We start from the raw sequence: 19,243 nt of genomic DNA on the forward strand, positions 1-19,243 counted from the left end.
ATCAAACGCGCACTCCAATACACAAATAAAAAAACCATAACTGATATATACTGCAACACAAATGGACTCAAACATATGTCCGATTAATATTACAATTCCCACGAAGTTCGGCTAATTTATAGCACATTTGCTAGCGGCATCAAATCCGGTAGCGCCAATTACTCGTCACGCTCAGCTACAACCCTATCAAATTAAATACACCACAGACAACCCAAAAACAGACCAACATTGGGACTTTTTAAATTGGTAGTCGTAAAACGTTAAGCAGCCGCGCCTCGGGCGATCATTCCTTTTTGTTTTTCGACCCTTTGGCTGATAGTACTTAGGTCTTTTGAATTTCGTTTTTGATTAACGTTATTGGTTACTTTAAATATAGTCATTAGGGAATTGGAAAGAGAATAATTTGAAACACGGTTTTGAAACAAAGCATTGAATATTATCAGTAAGATTTTGCTTTGAACATTACCCCTAATTATTTTTGGTACTACTTTTATAATCTACTTTAATACACCGAAATAGGGTTGCATTTTTTTCATTAATAAAACTATCCAAAATACAGCGTCACTCGTATTAGCGCCCAAAGATGTTTAGAGTATCCTAGCACACCCGTAATTTCCACTGATTCCATATCATAAAATTGTAAAAAAGTTAACAAACAAACAGTCAAAACATTTTTTTACCCACGGACTTACTCATCGTTAAACTACACGGTAAACTAAACCGTATCCCGCAATCCGAAAGTCGAATTTAGTTTACACAACAAATCTCCAAGTTAAAGACCGAGAACCGGTTAGATGCGCGTGAGCTCGTTGGGAAAAACGATTATTATTATTATACTTTAACCCTACAGTTGAAATATAAAGGCGTTGGATTTTGGTCGGATGAGAGCGCCTACGTAATTGGTTGAACGAATCTTATTTTGGGCCAGCTGAAATCTGCGTGTTTGTTCTTTTGGGGATATTAAGCTGTTGGTATATTTAGTTTGCAATATTTCTTCCACAGTAGAAAAGCAATAAGATCGGCATTGCAGTGCCAATGGAAACTTTGGCCTATAACTCTTAAGTTTCCACTGTGTTATGGTATACATATTCTGTTCAGATAAAGGCCATTTCTTTCATGACGCATTTAAAAATGCCACAGAATATACCCATTAACATTAATTCTGCGAATACCTTTTTTGCTGGTGGTAGGACATATTTTATATCCGCCTGGATAGCGACCGTATACAAGCTGTTAAAACCCGCCATAGTGGCCCATGTAAGTGTGATCTGTTTTAGAATCAGCCTGTATATATCCGGTTACAATAGGCCGGCATAATTGTTTCGACTGCCCAGGGGTTATCATCTCTCGTCAGTCGACATTATATTGGACCCGACTCCACTTACCATCAGGTGCAGTGTGTTCACTTTGCCGTGCAAGTGAATCTACCTATATTGGTCTATTGCGCACCACACGTGTTGTATTGCCACTCGCCTTCTTAGCATCCTTAATCTGAAGTCTAGTGGTCCAATACTTGATCTTAAGCTCGATCTCAAGATATTTTCGTCTATTGTCCAATATACCAAACCACTTCTTATAACTAATGAATAGACCTACCTCTAATGTCCGTAACATTAATTAGTGGCTACATTAATTAGTCTGTTTATTATGGTAATATGTTGCTAACAAGATTATGCGGGCATTTTAGGTCGAATTGTTATGTACAAATTTTCAATATTTATATTCAATACGTTTTATTATTATTTTCATCGAGTGGAATTTTGTAGAACAACTATACAGGGTCATTTTGACATTGCGTTACTTAATTAAACCACATACTTATCTACTTGGAAATAATATTTTACAATAAGTTACTTGATTTGTTGATGTAAAATTAAAAGTGTAAGTTTCGAACAAAATAAATATTAATAAAAAGTAATTTTAATTTTACGCGCCCTAATGTCTATACTACTATAAGAGAATTCGTCGCAGTGGCAACATCATACTTTCAGAAATACACTCACGCACACGCCATATTCGCTTAAACTACAAAATGATCACAAAATCAGAAAACTAAAAACAGAATTTTTGGTGAAAATATTCGTTTTTAATGATTGATTTTTGGCACAATGTCAGAAAAGGTGAAGACGAGCATGTGGTTTCATTTAGTAACGCAACGTATAAATGTAATACAATAATGTATATCTATTAGATGAGGTCTCACGAGTTTTTTCCATTGTATAAAAACTAGGCGATCGATGATCCATATCAAGATACGTGATTTAGTTTTAGCAGACAGGTGCCGCGGTTGGCTGTTATACAAATTTCAACCTTACATACATATTTGATGATTACCAGCTTTTGTATTGCATCCAAACTAATAAAATGCGAAAGTAATTCGTACTAAACAATGAGATTTCGAGTAAATTTGTTACGGAGTAAGTTTTAACTCTAAAAGGGCATAGTCTTTTTTCTTAATCACAAACCGAACTCAATATTTCAAGTCGATCAATCCGGTATTCATTTCAATATCGAGCAAATGAGCATCTTGAAATTAAGATAACTGAAGAAGGAGGTGCTAACTGCTAAGTATAGAACTGTTATCTATGTGATAATTTATTCTATTTTAATGTTGAGAGACAATAGACCTTATTTATTTACATTGTCTATAGTACGCTGACAATTATGATAGTATTATTTATCGTCCCTTTCTATTAGATTTGAGGTCATGTGAATAAAAAATTTAGAGATAACGTGTTCTGACCTCTGAAATAAGTTGTTTTGTGAATACAATAATACCTTCATTCAAGATATGTTGGCTATTAGATGATGTATTTCTAAATATTCAAATTTATGTTCCTCCCTTGATAATATTTTAAGTATTGGGAGGGACGAATTGTGAGTCTAAGCTGGTCAGGTCAATTAGTACCATGTATTTGAAATTATGGAAACATTTTAAACTGATATACAGTATAGTCTAATAGTTATGTATATCAAAGCTTAAAATTACGGGCATAATTTTAATTATTATAGTTTCTTTTGCCTCTGCTCGGATTTTTTGAAAATAAATCGTTGAATCCCTATTAAAAGGTTCAATATTATATTTTTTTGCAGAATCTGTGTCTTTTTATTTAAAATTTCTTATATAAAAGGGGAACCCTTAGTTGTCTCCTGTATTTTTTAACTATACGTAATTTATAATCTCTTTTTTCTAACATACGTAAATAATAATAACAACCTTGTAATAGTAAACCAGCATAATGCTATCATCTTAAATGCAATTGCCAGTTGTGATTTCCATGTCTTAACTAAAATAATAATTTTTCTTCACTTTAAGTACTTTCATATTTTTTCTATCCATTAAATGCTACGTTAATTGTTGCATGTATTCTTATATTTACAATATAACCTCTACCGCCACACAGCCGGTTGCAATGCTTACATATGGCATTAATGCGTCATTATAAAAAACACATGACACTTCTAAACGTTTGTTAAATACTTCACATAAGATTATATGATGAGCTATTTTTACAGACATGCGGGATTAATACACGGATAGAAATGGCCTATTTAAAATTTTGCTATAGTTTCAAGAAAACTTGGTGCTGGAATTTCTGTGGCGTACCTTGGTAGAGGTCTATGTCCAGCAGTGGACTGCAACGGGCTGATGATAATGATGATGGTATTTAGTTTATTGAATGTCGAGATGGTCAACGCTATTTTTAATAGTAATGCCATCAAAACAATACTGTTTAGTGTAGTATGTTCCCTAAGCAGCTTCAGGAATGCAAATATCCCTGGTTCAATGTAAAAATTTACTAATGGCAAAAAATCATCAAGTACAGTTTATAACGCCCTGAATATCATAAAATATTTAACATACTCACTAGATTTTAAGAATAAAAATATTCAAAAATTTAAGTATTTTACTTTTTTTAACATAATTATATTTAAGATGATGTAGGGAAAACAATATAACTAAAACTAAAAGTGGCTTAATTCATACTTTTGTATATCAGTTAATGAGTTCTTGTAGTAAACCGACAATATTTACCTACTGCCTTAGAAAAGCAGAATATATTGCCCCCTAAAGCAGCTGGTATGTATATGACGATTAGGTAGTTCATTTGTCTATATTTCAACTGCGTACACTACTTTTTATGCAACATGTAAGGAGACCAGCAAGATCTGCTGATAAATAACACGACTTATAAACAATAACTCACTCATCGTCACTCAAGACATCAAATTAATTCAATACAATTTCACTTCTCTTCTCTAAAATTAAAATAGTGCAATATGCTGTTTAGAACCAGAAATAGACAAAGCGATAGTCACACAATTTGATGGAGATATTCCCTAGCATATTAGATTTGAAACCTCAATATATTTCCGCCATATTGTGTGTCTAGTCACACCATTTGATGGGCACATTCCCTAGCTGTTTAAATTTATAACTTGTGACATATTTCTACCATAATATCAGTCGGTTATGAAATCCTCATCTTAAACGCCATATATTTCATCAAGAGAAGAGAAATTATAAAAGTGCATATAACGAATCGCGTGTTCTGGAATGCAAGGATCATCCGTCACCAATGCCCACACACTCCTACGTAATGTTAAATAAGTGGTCGATGGAACGATATGTGCGACAATTGATCCTTACGTACTAGATATTACGGACCTTCATCAGACCTTTTGGATAGCTTAGGATAAAATGTAGCCTATGTTATATAGGACATGATCTACCTATGTGCCAAATTTCATCTAAATCAGTTTACTGGTTTCTGCGTTTACTGACAAACATTTTTTTTTATTTATAGTATTAGATTGATATCCCCAGTAGTTATATGTTTGCGTTTTATTTTTCCCTTCTCTATATACGGTATAACAGCCAGTACACTACCGTGTGATGGCAATTTTTTTTTGCAATAAAAGTTAACATACACTTAAAATTCATACAGTCTCATTAGTATTTTGAAGTCTGCCAATCCGCACTAGGCCAGTGTCGTGGACTAAGGCCCAACCCCTATGTCGTAGGAGCGGCCCGTGCCCAGCAATGGGACAGTATATAATACAAAGCTGATATTATAATAGAGTCTCATTAACGCAGTAATACTACTACGAATAATTCTTGGATCCCCCGGAGTACTGCGTGCGTTTCGATACAACATATCAAAAATATCTTCAAGATAAGATGGAATCAAATTGTTATCAAACGTAAATAGAACGTAATAAAAATGATAATACTTTAAGGAAAACATTGCTTTTATACACTTTATTGTTCGCTGTGGCCGCGTTGTAATCAGCTCCTGAGATATAATACACATATAGCTTTATAATAGTATGAAATTTTATTTAAAGAGCATCACGCGGTTCTCCCTTTTCCGGGGGAGGCAGAGGTGTAACTCATTTCACCAGTTATGTTGGATTCTATGTATTGTTCGGGCCTACAGCCTTCCAGACTTGGGTCTGATACTGAGTACTAAAACTTATTCACAGTTTTATTAAATAAATATAGATTTATAATGTCGAAGATTCGGTATCTCTTCTTTTCCACAACTCCAATTCAAGCGTCCAACTCTTTTTTAATAGGTATTCATGGGCAAGAACCACTTACCACTAGAAAACCAACTTGTTTTCATATATTTGACTTTAAATACGTGTCCTCGTATGCAATTTTGTCAATTTACATTCACATAACAAAGGAACACTAAATTGCATATAAAAATTCATAAAATGAGAGGATAAAATAAAATTTAAATGGTCGAAACAATAAGGAACTTTAAAATACTTTACCATTGTACAAGAATTTAGTGATTTTTATACTCGAAGTTGACTTTGGCTCCGGTGTTTGTGTAAAATATGTCGATATTTGTTAGTAAGGTAGTTATCGACATCGATACTAGAACACAATCAAAATAATTTCAGAAATTAGATATTTTAAAAACGAATTACTATCGTTTTACAATAATTATATATTTTTAAGATTAGTGCACAACATAAATATATTTTATTTACACCCCACCAGAATCTACTGAGTAAAAATACCAAACAATCGATACCAAAACTATCGATACATTTACAACGTTAGACCATAGAGTATGTAAAGTAAATGGCCTATTTACAGTCGCAAGCGAGCCACGACTCGTAACAGCCGTTTACGATGAGCTATAACGTGTCCCTTCTACATTTCAAATCTTCGCTGTCGTTATACCGTGGAATTCAAATCGTCTACACATTAGGGTTAGCAAACAGAAACTATACTTAATGTAGAAACTGTTGAAGCTTACAATGGAAGTAATTAAAATTATAACAGTTTTCTTTTTACAGGGAATTGATTAAAATATAAATTCAGTACCTTGAAATAAACTTTTTAATTTAATCTTGTTATGCGATTAAAATCTTGACAACGCGCTTGGAAATCCGTGAAACGTCAACACGAATTACTTGAACGCATGGCAACCCTAAACCGACGCAGTTTGTCATTGGAATTCAAATCGATTTCGAGTTGTCATCGAGTGGCGTCGAGTTTTCATAGTAGGCAGTTAATCTCGCCACATGATTACCATACGGACCACGTATTGGTCTTTGTTGCCGACTCAGGTTATGTCACTAAAGATCATGCTATGTAGTTTTATTCATGACTGTTTAGCGTGGAAAAATGTATTTCGTTTTATATGTATCTCATAGCGTATTTTAAACACGTTGGTGAGATTTTTTCTATGGAATTTTCGTAGTAGGGCCCGTCACGCTTTTTCTAATGAAATGACCGAATGAGGTATTAATTTTAATTATTATTTTATTCGGTTCACTCAAACTATAATCTGCCGTTGACGATAAGGTTTATTTTAATTTGTATGCTAAAGGTATGCCTTTGTATAAATTTATTTATTACTTTAATAATGCTTTTTTAAAGCTTATTAGTTATAAATAAATAAACAAAATACATATATGTAATATAAGCTCAAATTTGATCAATCTAGCGATCGAAGCCAAATAATTCGTAGAAATGGCACGAAACCCCATACAGCACAATTCCAAGAATTGAACATCAACCGTATCAACTTTTTGAAAACGAGCACGGCAAAGTGACCCCTCTGCACCTGAAAGTAAGTGGAGTGGGGTCCAATAGAATATCGACTGACGAGAGATGATTACCTCCAGTCGACACAATTATGCCGGCCTGTTGGAACAATATACACAGGTTAATCCCGGAACGCGACACTTACGTGGGCCATGGCGGGTTTTAACACTGCTACACTGCGGATATAAAATATATACCACAAACATTAACATTGAAATAATAATAATAATATCAGCCCTGTATTATATACTTGCCCACGGCTGAGCACGGGCCTCCTCTGCTACTGAGAGGGATTAGGCCTTAGTCCACCACGCTGGCCTAGTGCGGATTGGTAGACTTCACACTCCTTCAAAATTCCTAAAGAGAACTTCTCAGATGTGCAGGTTTCCTCACGATGTTTTCCTTCACCGTTAAAGCGAATGATAAATTCACAAAGAATACACACATGATTTTTGAAAAGTCAGAGGTGTGTGCCCTTGAGATTTGAACCTTCCGTTTCACACCCAACTAGGCTATCGCCGCTCATATTATTATTTAGACAGCCAATTTTTCTCAAGTACGCTGTCATAGTGAGTAATTAGTGGCATCATAGTTGCTTCAATCGTCGGATACTCCGCTTAATCGACGCTAATGAGAGCTAATACGTATGTCGTTAAGTGTCCTGCCAAATATATTACAATTAGCCCACGTCTTGTTGAGATACCGACTAATCTCACAATGCATGTCATGAGAACTAAGACATTAGAATATTTTGTCACTGAGTATTCTCTACTACGTTGAGCTAAATACATTCCGCTTTTTTAATAAAATAATGACCTATTCCAAAATTGTTTATATGTTGGAGTCATCAAAAGGTCATTTCTGTTTGTAACCTTTTTTATTCTTACTTTTTTTTCATGTTATAGGTTTCATTGTTGACTTATCTTTAAAAATTTAAATTTTATAGCAACTTAAAAAAAAGGTCGCAAACAGAAATGAGTTTTTTGACGATTCCCACAAATTAACAATTTTGGAATAGGTCATTGTTTTATTAAGAGAGCGATCCAATAAAGTATTTTGATGACATTCAAATTATTTGATGATAGAATAATAAGTTTAAATACTGATTAAGGGTCTGTTCCACAATTTTCAAATATTTTATGAAAGTTATCGTATTAAACAACTAATGTAGATAGTACTCTTTTTATTACCGTTTATTTGTGAGCATAGATTAAAGAATGGCTTGTATTTGACTTATTTATGTGACAATTCGCATTTACTCAGGAGTAATGGAACGTGCCCTAAAAGTGGTAAGGTCAATGTCTGCAATACTGAATGTCACAGTAGATAACTAATGTTAGCAATCGTACTGGTATTGTTAGCTATAATAAATAGGTGACTTGGGTCCTAACCATAGTTATCTATTTATTAGCGACTGTTTTAATGTTTGGGGAATACACTTGTAGATTAACTTATCCTTTATGACCACTAGCTTTTCCAAGCAATTGGTCGGAATCATCCCTGTACTACTCCCTCAGTAGTTCCTCAGAATTTCTGTTCAATTACCAACGCGAGCGGTTTGTTTGGTACAAAGCACAAAAAACATCAATAAAAGACACGAATGTCACCAATTTGTATCGGAGTAACATCCCCAATGGATAAAGTTTCTAACTTAAGCAAACACAAGGCGCGATATATAAGGCATTGCATTTGTAGAACGCATTGGTTATTCTGCGCGGGCGCAGGTCCCAACACGCGCGCATTAACATTCCCAGCTCTCGCGCCGGTTCTCATAGCAAGCCGCACGCTTTTAATAGCTGTCTCAAATGTGACCTGTGTCTAGCGGATGAGCTATTGTCTTCGCTGGTATCGGGGTTCGATATTTGTAATTTTTGTATAAGTTTCAGCCTTCCACGCGAAATCAGGGGTGTTTTAAGTTTAACGTGTGTATCTTCTGTAGCATCGTAGGACCTAATCGGATGAACAGATTTTGATTTTTGTCTACAGATTTTGAATCGACCTTCCGGGTATCGCGTAACTTCACTAATGACGTGACAGCAATATATTCGTTTCTACTTCATATTTTATGCATAGCAATAAAACTCAAAGAAATATAACCCCGTCCCGCAGCCTTAGGGTGTCCGGCAGCACTGCATCTTTCTAGTTTATACCGAGGAGTTGTATGCGACTAAGTTTCATATATATGACCTAAATGAAAACCACCTTACACGTGTTCATTGTTAGAAAACGAAAACTAAAGGTCATTAATATATTGTCGCTGTAACTTAGAAAATACCGTGGTGCACCGTGATCTTAAAAGCTCATTCTCATGTTATTTACAATTTATGTTTGGTTAGTGTATTACAAATATTATATTATGTTTTTCGGAATATTATATACAAAATAATAAGGTTGTGAGCAACGTATCCGATATCATTTTTAACTTACACAAGATTTGTCCGAAACTTTTACAAAGTAAAAATAATACGTATAACAAGGTTTCAAGGTAATAATTTGTTATTCAACATGTTTTTACATGAAACAACTAGGGGTTAGTTAAGTTTAATTAGTAAAAGTTATGGTTATAAGCTGAGATGTAATAGTTTTTATTGCATAATGAATTGTATGGCAAAGTAAACCAGTTAATTAAAAGGTTACATTAATTTTATAGAGAAAAAACGACAATTCAATAAGAGCGCTTCATTTATCAGTTTGCCGCGACGATAAAAAAATACCATGAATAAATGTACTAATAAAAATTCAAATTTCTGAAGAAAAAATGATACTAACAGAGTCAACATTTTATAACGCTATGTTATCTATGTTAAAAGCCCACACTCAAGATACAACCACTCCATCGTAGGCCGTTAAATATTAAAATTAAACATTTTAGTACGTCATATAGACGCGAAATTGACATTTCAACATATAGCGAATAAAAATAAAAATAATTAAAGACGAGTACTGGCGAGCGTAGGAAATGCGATTACATGAATAATTCATTGAAGATAACCAACGAAATAAGACGATTGTTCGCTTCTCAGAATGGCGTGTTTAGATCTCGTGCGCACATGTACTGAAAAGGATTGATTTTAATGTAAAAGATAATGTAGCGCTGCTGGAATTTTTTTTTCGATTCTGTCACTCAATAGCAGCGTCTTGTAATTGATTTGTGCACTTACGAGTCAAGTTAGGTTAGTTAGGAATAAATAGTATGGCATTTTAGGTATTATTACAATAAACAAGTACTTGTAAAATGAAATGTTATCACTATCCTTTTAAATCTGTGATAATTGAAGAATTAAATCAGCGAGGTTCCGAGTTACATTTTTAGTTAGTCTATATATAGTGTAGGCAAAGTAACAGTTTTTCGACTTGCTAAACGCATAAACCTAACCTAACCTAACCTTACCCATAAGTTGCACGGGATTGGACCGTGCGTACATCGGCATAGATCCGCCCCTTATGTTATGGTGCGCAAATAAAGTCGATGAGTTTCAATGTGTAATAGTTCGCGCCCCCTTAGGGGATAAAATGATTAATTGCATTCGCCCTTAAATTTATTCGCTCCGCCTACTTGGATGTTTTTGGATTAGTGGATTTACATCAGTAGTAAAAATTACGGATAATTACAGGATAAATAATTTTCATGGTGTAACATAATATTTATAAATGATTAAGGAGGGAAAAACAAAATGATTTTGTCATAAATATTACCAATAATATAATTATGTTTCTACGCATATTATATTAAGAATAGGTATGTACGTTATGCTTCGAAGTTAGAGATCTTCAAGATAATGATTAATTTTTGGCCATTAACTAATAATAGAAGGTCTCCGTTTTTAGCTACTTTTATTCCTAATTTGCGTCAAAAATTCGTTAATAACAATTGCAGCCGACGGCTGACAATCCACGGAAAAATTCATTCGCTAAACTATACAATGACTTCCGGGATTTAACCTTTAATAAACCAATATACGAGTCGCCTAAACTCAAATTCGTAAAAATAATTCCCGAACGTTTCAATACTAACAAACTATGAACGTAAAAAATCCAGCGAAAAATAAAAAACCCATGTCGGTTTCCGATCTGGCCACTCGTGACCCAACTTGTCGCGTTTCACTGCGCGCCATAAAAAAAGAAAAAAGCATTTTTGGAATATATTTTTTGTCAAAAAAAGTGCCAAGGGGTTATAAATAATATGATTTTTTTACCTGCGACCGACGGGCGAGAATGGCCGCGACGTCGGATTACTAACGAGAAAAGTACATTTTATTTGAGGATTTTTATTCGGTTATATGACTATTTATAAATCGGATAAAAGTAGACGTCTACGACTATTTGTGTGAAAGAATTTTGGTTGGTCTAAATTTGTATAAATTTTTAAATAGTTCATATTTTCATTAAAAGAAAGAATCGTGTTATTTTATTTAGTTTATTTTTCACGTAAAAACATGTTGATCGCATAGATATAACGCACGACATTGCGGTTTCCATTTTTAAAAAAAGAATTTTAAATAAATTGAAATTCGAATCACAACATATTTTTTATAACATATATTGTTGCGAAAAGCGAGGAAACATTTTTTTTTTGGTTTGATTTACTCCTTAAGAGAAGGCAAAGGCGAGAAAACATTTTATTTACACCATGCCTAATCGGTCGCTAGAATTTTTAATCTGTCGTAATTATATTACGAAAGCGTTATCTGTGGTTTTATGTTATTGGAACTTGAAACAGGGACCTCCGTGTTCAATTAAATATGCATAAGTATTATTAAAAAAAAAATAAGTATTGGCGCGACGTTTAGATATAAAGTTATGTTTTAAATGAGAAGTAATCTCATTTAAAACATAACTTTAAGTTAAATTCCCAAGATATTTTGTATAAAGTTACGTAATAATCATTAGGCAAACTAAATAAAAACAGTATCAAAACCGAACATGTTATTTACAATGCCACAATTTAGATTTGAAACTATTATTTTATCACGATGTCCACCAGCATATTTTTAAAAGCAGGTGCGTGCGCGCACATTTGAAGGCCCATATTTATTAGGGTCTTTCCATAATAAAAAATAAATGGCATCACAATTATCAACTTTGTCCGAACAGTCGTCATTTTTACAGCAATGAGTATTTTAATGCCGGCAGACATTGTCGTTAATTAAATGCTCAGTTAAAGTACGAAATATTATCACGTGGTGCAATTTTGGGGCGGTTTTATGTTGGCAACATTTAATAATTCTTTAAATAGAAATCTAAAACTTGTTAACAGGTATGATCTCTGTGTTCATCTGTTTGCTAATGAAGAGCAAATAACTATTATCACGATATTAACTATTACATAATACATACATGTAACATAATTTATAATAGATTTGGGTTCATGGGGTATGGACCGTGTGTATTTCTACAAAGTATAAATATGGATAAACGCCTATATCCTTTACAGGTGCCCACTTTGTCTAATGTAAAGAGGTCTGACTTATGTATTTTAATGATTTTTAATTTTGGCGGCAATATATTTTGATACATCAACTACCGAAACTAAAAGTTTTTAGTTTATTGAACCGTGTATACTTTATATATGGATATAATCTGCTTGATCTGATACCTAAACAAAATTTTGTGCTTTACGCTTCAATAAATAAAATAAAACTGTATTTTCTTGCGTATGAACCACTTGCAATTGAAAATATGGAAACAGTAAATGATAAGTATCGGAATGTTATAACTTATACAAATACCTAACTTATTCTGAACACTTTACAACCGACATTTTGTCAACTTGCCTCAAGTAAATCGGAACTTTTGCTGTTAGTTTAAATGACTTCTAAGAGGGAATGAACATTTGTTCCACTTGTTTCCGACTATCCTAAAACGAACAAGTTACTGTTGTTTTTTTTTTTCTTCAATGAGCAGGCACTTGCGCCGCGCGCTGCGGGCTGCGGCCGCGCGGTAACATGAGATTTTTGAAACTTGACCGCGACATGCGTCCCGCCACAAATGGATGCAAAGTTCAACACAACGCCACACCGGCACCGATAACGCATTAATTGCTTTGTAAATCACACGACACACTTGTACGACACTGATAACAGCCGCCTGGCGCGGCTGCTGCCCGCCAACACCGAAACCCATCGGATGCGACCAAGAAGTTCACACCCGATCATGTAAACTACGGGGCAAGTGTAAATAGCCCGCCATACGGCCACCCGCCGCGGTCCCGGCTCGCACGCGAAATCTGTCACCGATTACAAAAATAACGAGAGACGGTAGCGAAAATGCAGGCCAGCGACCCCTTCGACACTGATGGGCCATAATTAATCGGTCTCCACATACCTAAACACGGCGAGCATGGCGCACTCCACGCGCGCCCAACTCCAAAACACGTTCAAAATATTCACTCGGTTTGACACAACACGCACGTTACATACTCGTTATCACACACTGTCGACGCTTATTGCACTCGCGATGCACGTAATGTGGTACACTGGTCATTATTTTGTTTATCGCCGGCAGTTTCGGCGGAGAGACGTGACGCGGGCCGCGGCCGGCCGACAGTCGCGAGTGTACTGCACAGTCACACAACAATGGTGCGGCGCGCGCGAGAACGGGCTGGCACGCACACAACTATACGCCTCTCACTCGCACAGCCACAGCTCGGTGTGCACCGACGTGCGCTTATAAAAAACCAACGATCGGTATGCAGACGTTCGGTTTGAGCAGGTCCTCGGCTTGACGCTGTTTTCGTCTGCGGTCCAGGGTTCCCGGAATCCTTTCCCGTTTCTCCACATTTATTATCCTCTCATGGTGAATGCATTCATCTTTTACGGTTATATTACGTATATTATATCTCTGATATACAATTAGTATTTCAGATATCGTTCGTAATAACAAGCTAGTACCTCAGTGATAGACATATTAACCAACTATATGATATGTTTGGGTTACCAATAATCTTTTTATCAAATTCCGCATTAAGAGGTAAACATTAATATTTTTTTGAAACCTAAAATGTCTTACCAGGTTTTAAAACCTGATTAACATGTTTAATTTAATATAGATTCTAATTTATAAAATAATTTCAATATGTTTAGGAGTGTTTAATTTTTTATGTCACAAGGTGTCTGTTCGGAATATTTTCTAAAAGATGATAAATTTGTAATCATAAAAGAGCAGTTTTACGAAATAAACTTCTTTGTCAAAAATTATATTCCGAGAGACGAACGCGTTAAAATTTTACACATTTCTTGGGAGAACGTCTTAACCTGGCAACATTAAAAACAAAAGAACGGCAGTCAGCGAACCTTGAGTGGGCAGGCGATACGATTCGAGCCTGCGCCCGAGTCAGCGCGCCATGTTGCCGGCGGCGAGAGTGGGACGCCGCGCTACAATCACGTTGGTGTCTCATTCGCACGCTTGTTAGCGTTATTGCGTGCCGTAACTATGCTCGTCAGCGACTGTACCACACACCCACACGCACGCATTGTTATCTTATACAAAATTTATAACGAGTCCGATTTGGTCTGAGTCTCGGACACTCCTAAATTCTTTGCGGAAGGATTTCTTTTTTTTCCTCCCCGATCTGAACGCGTTAGGATGGCCGGAGGCGATATAAAATTATAATGGTCGCTAAACGTTTCATAGTTTGTTTTGTGTTGTTCGGCTTGTTATTTTGGCAACACTGATAGTTTTGGCGGGCGTTGATTACGTGAATGGACGAACACTATGAATGGATCGTAATTCGTATATAAGGACAAATGGCTGTTGGTAAATTCTAATAGACATTAGATGTGGTACGCTTTGTATGGTGTGAAGATTTACATATTACTGTACGCGGAGTGTTGCTGAATGCAAACTACCTACACTGTTAGGTATTTCTGTTTAGATACCTACCGTGGGTAGGTTTGGGCGGTAGGTACATCAATTGAGTTGGGAACGGCATGTATTCAAGTAGGTCGGATTAATTGAGGATTGATTTATGAGATTACACTTATTATAGCAATATTTACGAGCAGTTGCGTTGTGAAAAAAGTTTATTTGAAATAAGATTCGAGCGAGACAGAAATACCTACTGCTTTATTAGCTATTTGTACGTCGTATAAATTAACATGAGTTCATGCGATTTATTATAAGAGGTTTAATGTTTTAATGTCATAATATATTTTATTATTAAAAGTAAGTAGTAAAGTAAGTAGTAAAAGTAAGTATTATTATTAAAAGTAAGTGGTTACTTTTTATTAATTTTTTGACTACATCTGACTGCTAGATAAATAGTATCGGTGATTTGTGAGGATACCAAATTTATATTGACTAAGTTCGTAAGTATATGTACACGATATGTATTTTTACTTCCTTTAATTGGATTATATTATAAATGTTGTTAATATTGCAACTATTCGTCAGGGCCTCGATGAGTTTTATACAAACGTAAGTCAGTTAAGTACGTTTTTAAGTTTAATTATGTTAACTAATTTTAGATCCTATTAAAATTTATTACCATAACTCAAAGGACATTGTCGAAAACGGCCCCAGAACCAACAAAGGTGTGACTAGCACCATAATTATTTATGTATTTTTTTATATTATTTGCAAATATGTGTATAAAACGGACAAGCTGCTACATCCAAAATGAATATATAAAAGTATTGTAACGACTTAAAGTCAAAGTCGCCGACATGTTTACAACTAATTGTGTATAGAGATGTACCGGTTCGACAAAACGATAAATCTAAATACCGATAATTAATTTTGAAACATTTTAATATATTCGATTTGTGAGGCGATATGTTCTGTAATTATTATAATAATATTTAATCGAGCAGTGGATGCGTCTCAAATAAATAAGTAGTTAGTTTTAGGACTAAATTGATTATAGATCACGTCGTCTATGAAAAAAGTTTTTAATTCATATTGATTTACTTTGTTTATTTAGATTCTATATTAGCGACCCTCCCTGGCTTCGTACAGATAGCAGAGCATAATATATTATGCGAACATTTATTTTTCTGTCGTACAAAATATTTATGAACATATAAAAAGTAGCGTTCTTCTCTCTCCCTCCATCCGGGGGCCTCAAACTCTCTCCATATTAAATTACTATCGGATCCGCCCGTGTGAAAGATTTTCCGGGATAAGGGTCCCGCTAAATATTTTTCCGAATAAAAATAACCCTATGTTGAATAAAATCGATTTTTGTATAAATGATCGATATAATCGATCCAGAATCTAGTCGAGTAGTATCCCTAATTCTTACTTCATTTTTAAATCAATTTAATGTCACTCACACTTCACTCATCAGAGACAAATAAACTAAACTCTCACTTTCCATATAATATATTATAATTCTCTGACTCTCACTATATCATTGACGATTCGGCTATTATAAAGACTCTGTGCGATTGATTACGATATCGACATACACTGGCTATGATTTCTGGACTTTGTGAACTGATGTAACAATTTACCTGGCATTGATAACGGATACGAAATGGAAATTGCTTTCTGCATTAATTGTGGCTCTGCTGGCGGATCCATGGTGTTGAAGAACGAGCAGATTCGCCATTGTATACAACAATGGACAGCGCCTCGTTTGGTAAGCACATTTTTCTTTAATCGTACAAGTTTAACTGCCGCCAAACTTCTAGTTCGCTCCTCAGTTCCTGTTCTTGGTAACTGCGTGGAGACAGCGAATAGAGTCTGTATACTACCTACTACACACTTTAGCATATAGCTGTGGCAACTTAAGAGCAAACTAGCAAGTATATTGTTGATTAAAAAATGAGTGTCATATGCTTGAAGGTTTCTTACATTTAATTCAGCTGGAAGATTTGAATACATAAATCTGCTTTCCGTGTGACACAATATTAATATATTGCCATTCTAATTTGAGCATAATGTGTTTGTTTGTTTTTTTTTCAGGTTGTAGCCCTTGATCTTATATGTACAGCATGTTGGACCACGGCCCAAGAGCCTATACATACTTCAGCTGTAACAATGTTAGTAGAAGCTGCGTGCTGTGTTATAGTATGTTGGAACTCCGGACTCGGTGATTGTGATTGGCAAAACTGAATTGATAAATAATACCATAACAACAACCCTCCTGCACAAAACTCAGATAATATTTTATAAAACAATGTAGGTGATGAGGAAATAAATAATATGAACTAAAAATATTTTTTTATTTGTTTAATTTAATCCTACATGCCCTAAGAGTCTACCAAAAGTGTGGAAAATATGCCATGCTTCTGATGAAGCGTGAATGCTCAACAGTGCGCCTCTGTCTGTCTCTTCGGGGAATACGTACGACGTACGTATATATAGAAAATACATTAAATCTGAAGGGTACTCTTAGAGGATGTAAATACTATAACTACATAATTAGGTACCTTTTTACTTATAAAAAATTATATGAATCAAGTTTTAAAATAGCCTGATTTAAGTAAAAAATAATCGGATACCTACATAGTGATGAATCTTTAGGGCTTATATATATTAGATAGGTACTTGTATCAATAAAAAGCATATTTAAAGCGTCAATGATAGGACTATAAATCTACCTTGAACATTGAAAAGTTTTCAATGTTTACTATCAATTATAACCTCAAAATCTCATCGTTTTTTTGGATTGATGCGATATCCCAGCTTGTCCGTTTTATAAATAATATGTCATGAGAATTTATTAATGATTCTAAATATTATAAACATTTTTCCATTGCTGTTGGTTCCAGGGCGAATTATGTATGAGCACAGAACAATGTCCTTTGAATACCTACTTAGACTTAACCCTATAAATGACCAAGTAGACTAATACACCATTGTCTCAGATATTCGAAGAATAGTGAAGTTTTCGTATCGTCTCTGTACTCTTAGAGGGCGGGAGGCACCCTCACAGCACTCGGGTGACCCACATCTTCATTTACTGACCTTGAGCTATAAAAAACAGAAAGCACAGCCGACGGATGTAGATAATAGCGAAATCGATTAGTAATTACTTCCATAGAAAACATACTACTATATGAAGTTATAACTTGACTAGGTAATCAAAGTTATATAACACAACATATGCTTTTGATTTTTAACTTAATTAATGTAAATGATTTTAAAGAAGTTTTGTGAGAAGTAACTGAATACCGTTGAGTGAATGAACATGAAATGTAAAGTTAACATTAGTTATTGATTATTTATACATATTTAATAACAGTACAGTAAGTACTAAAGTAAATTAATTTTAACATTTGGTTATACACGTGTAGTCCACGTCTGTGAATTCCTGCAGGTTGCAAATATATCCAATTTCTGGTAAGTATGTAATGAATCTACATTTACAGGGATATTATATTATAATTATTGTATATTTTATACTACTTTTTACACTTTACATACACAACAGATCATTTATTTCAAGAAGTAATGATAGAGATCATTTTAACTTGAATTTAAAACACTCAATAATTTTTTTAAATTGATATATCAATTAAAAACTACCTACCCATTCCAAAAACCAACAATCAAACCCAAGAAACGGGCGCTGCAACCAAGAATCCCTAAAATGGAGTAGTACAGGTTCCCGCAGTGGCAGTCCAATTATCCAGTCAAAATTCATCCCATTCATCCCGGATCGCGTGTCGGACGCAATCGTGAATAATTTAACGAGAAATGTAAGAAGATTTTTTTAAATTTTAACCATGTGCAAATGGCTGAGTCTGAATCCGGTTTGGGTGTTTGGAAAACTAAATGTAGGTACTTAATATCGGAACGTCTCCAAGTTTAGGGACCTCTCTTGGCCTATACCTACATTGAACTAAGCGAGCGTCCACAAGGTCGCACTGCCCTGAAATCCCTCAACAAATTTTGATATAAGGCCCCTGTATAGCAAGCTACGCTACTGGTCCGGAGGTCATGGGTTTTATTTCCACGTGGAACTGAAATCTGTTTCAAAAACATCTAATTTCGTGGAATGTCCGATACGATGTTTAACTCGCTTCATAAAATTCATTGACGGTAGACTCTCATACCAATGTTGCGAGCGGTCTACATCGAGTTCCTGCAACTTTTACTAAGTCATCTGTCTTGTAGGTGCGCGTCCAACGTTGCCTTTGTTGGTCTATCGAGTGGACTGTCGAGGAGTAATCATCTCTCGTTAGTCGACGTTCTATTGGTCTCCATTCCACTTAACATCAGGTG

General features: G+C 34.9%; 1 protein-coding gene across 6 annotated transcripts in view; it reads right to left on the reverse strand.

The window, feature by feature from the left end:
* LOC115453597 (protein pangolin, isoforms A/H/I/S) overlaps nt 1-13,957 on the reverse strand; it is a 160,348-nt gene extending 146,391 nt beyond the window's left edge. The window contains exon 1 of one of the 6 annotated variants that reach the window (XM_037439884.1): nt 13,397-13,957. The gene's annotated coding sequence lies outside the window, so the exon portion shown is untranslated. The remainder of the gene's footprint in view (nt 1-13,396) is intronic. The other 5 variants (XM_037439895.1, XM_037439881.1, XM_037439878.1 and 2 more) reach the window with 5 other exon arrangements.
* Nucleotides 13,958-19,243: the final 5,286 nt, after the last annotated feature.

Source organism: Manduca sexta, chromosome 3 (assembly GCF_014839805.1).
Source record: "Manduca sexta isolate Smith_Timp_Sample1 chromosome 3, JHU_Msex_v1.0, whole genome shotgun sequence".
In the NCBI taxonomy this organism is placed as follows: domain Eukaryota; kingdom Metazoa; phylum Arthropoda; class Insecta; order Lepidoptera; family Sphingidae; genus Manduca; species Manduca sexta.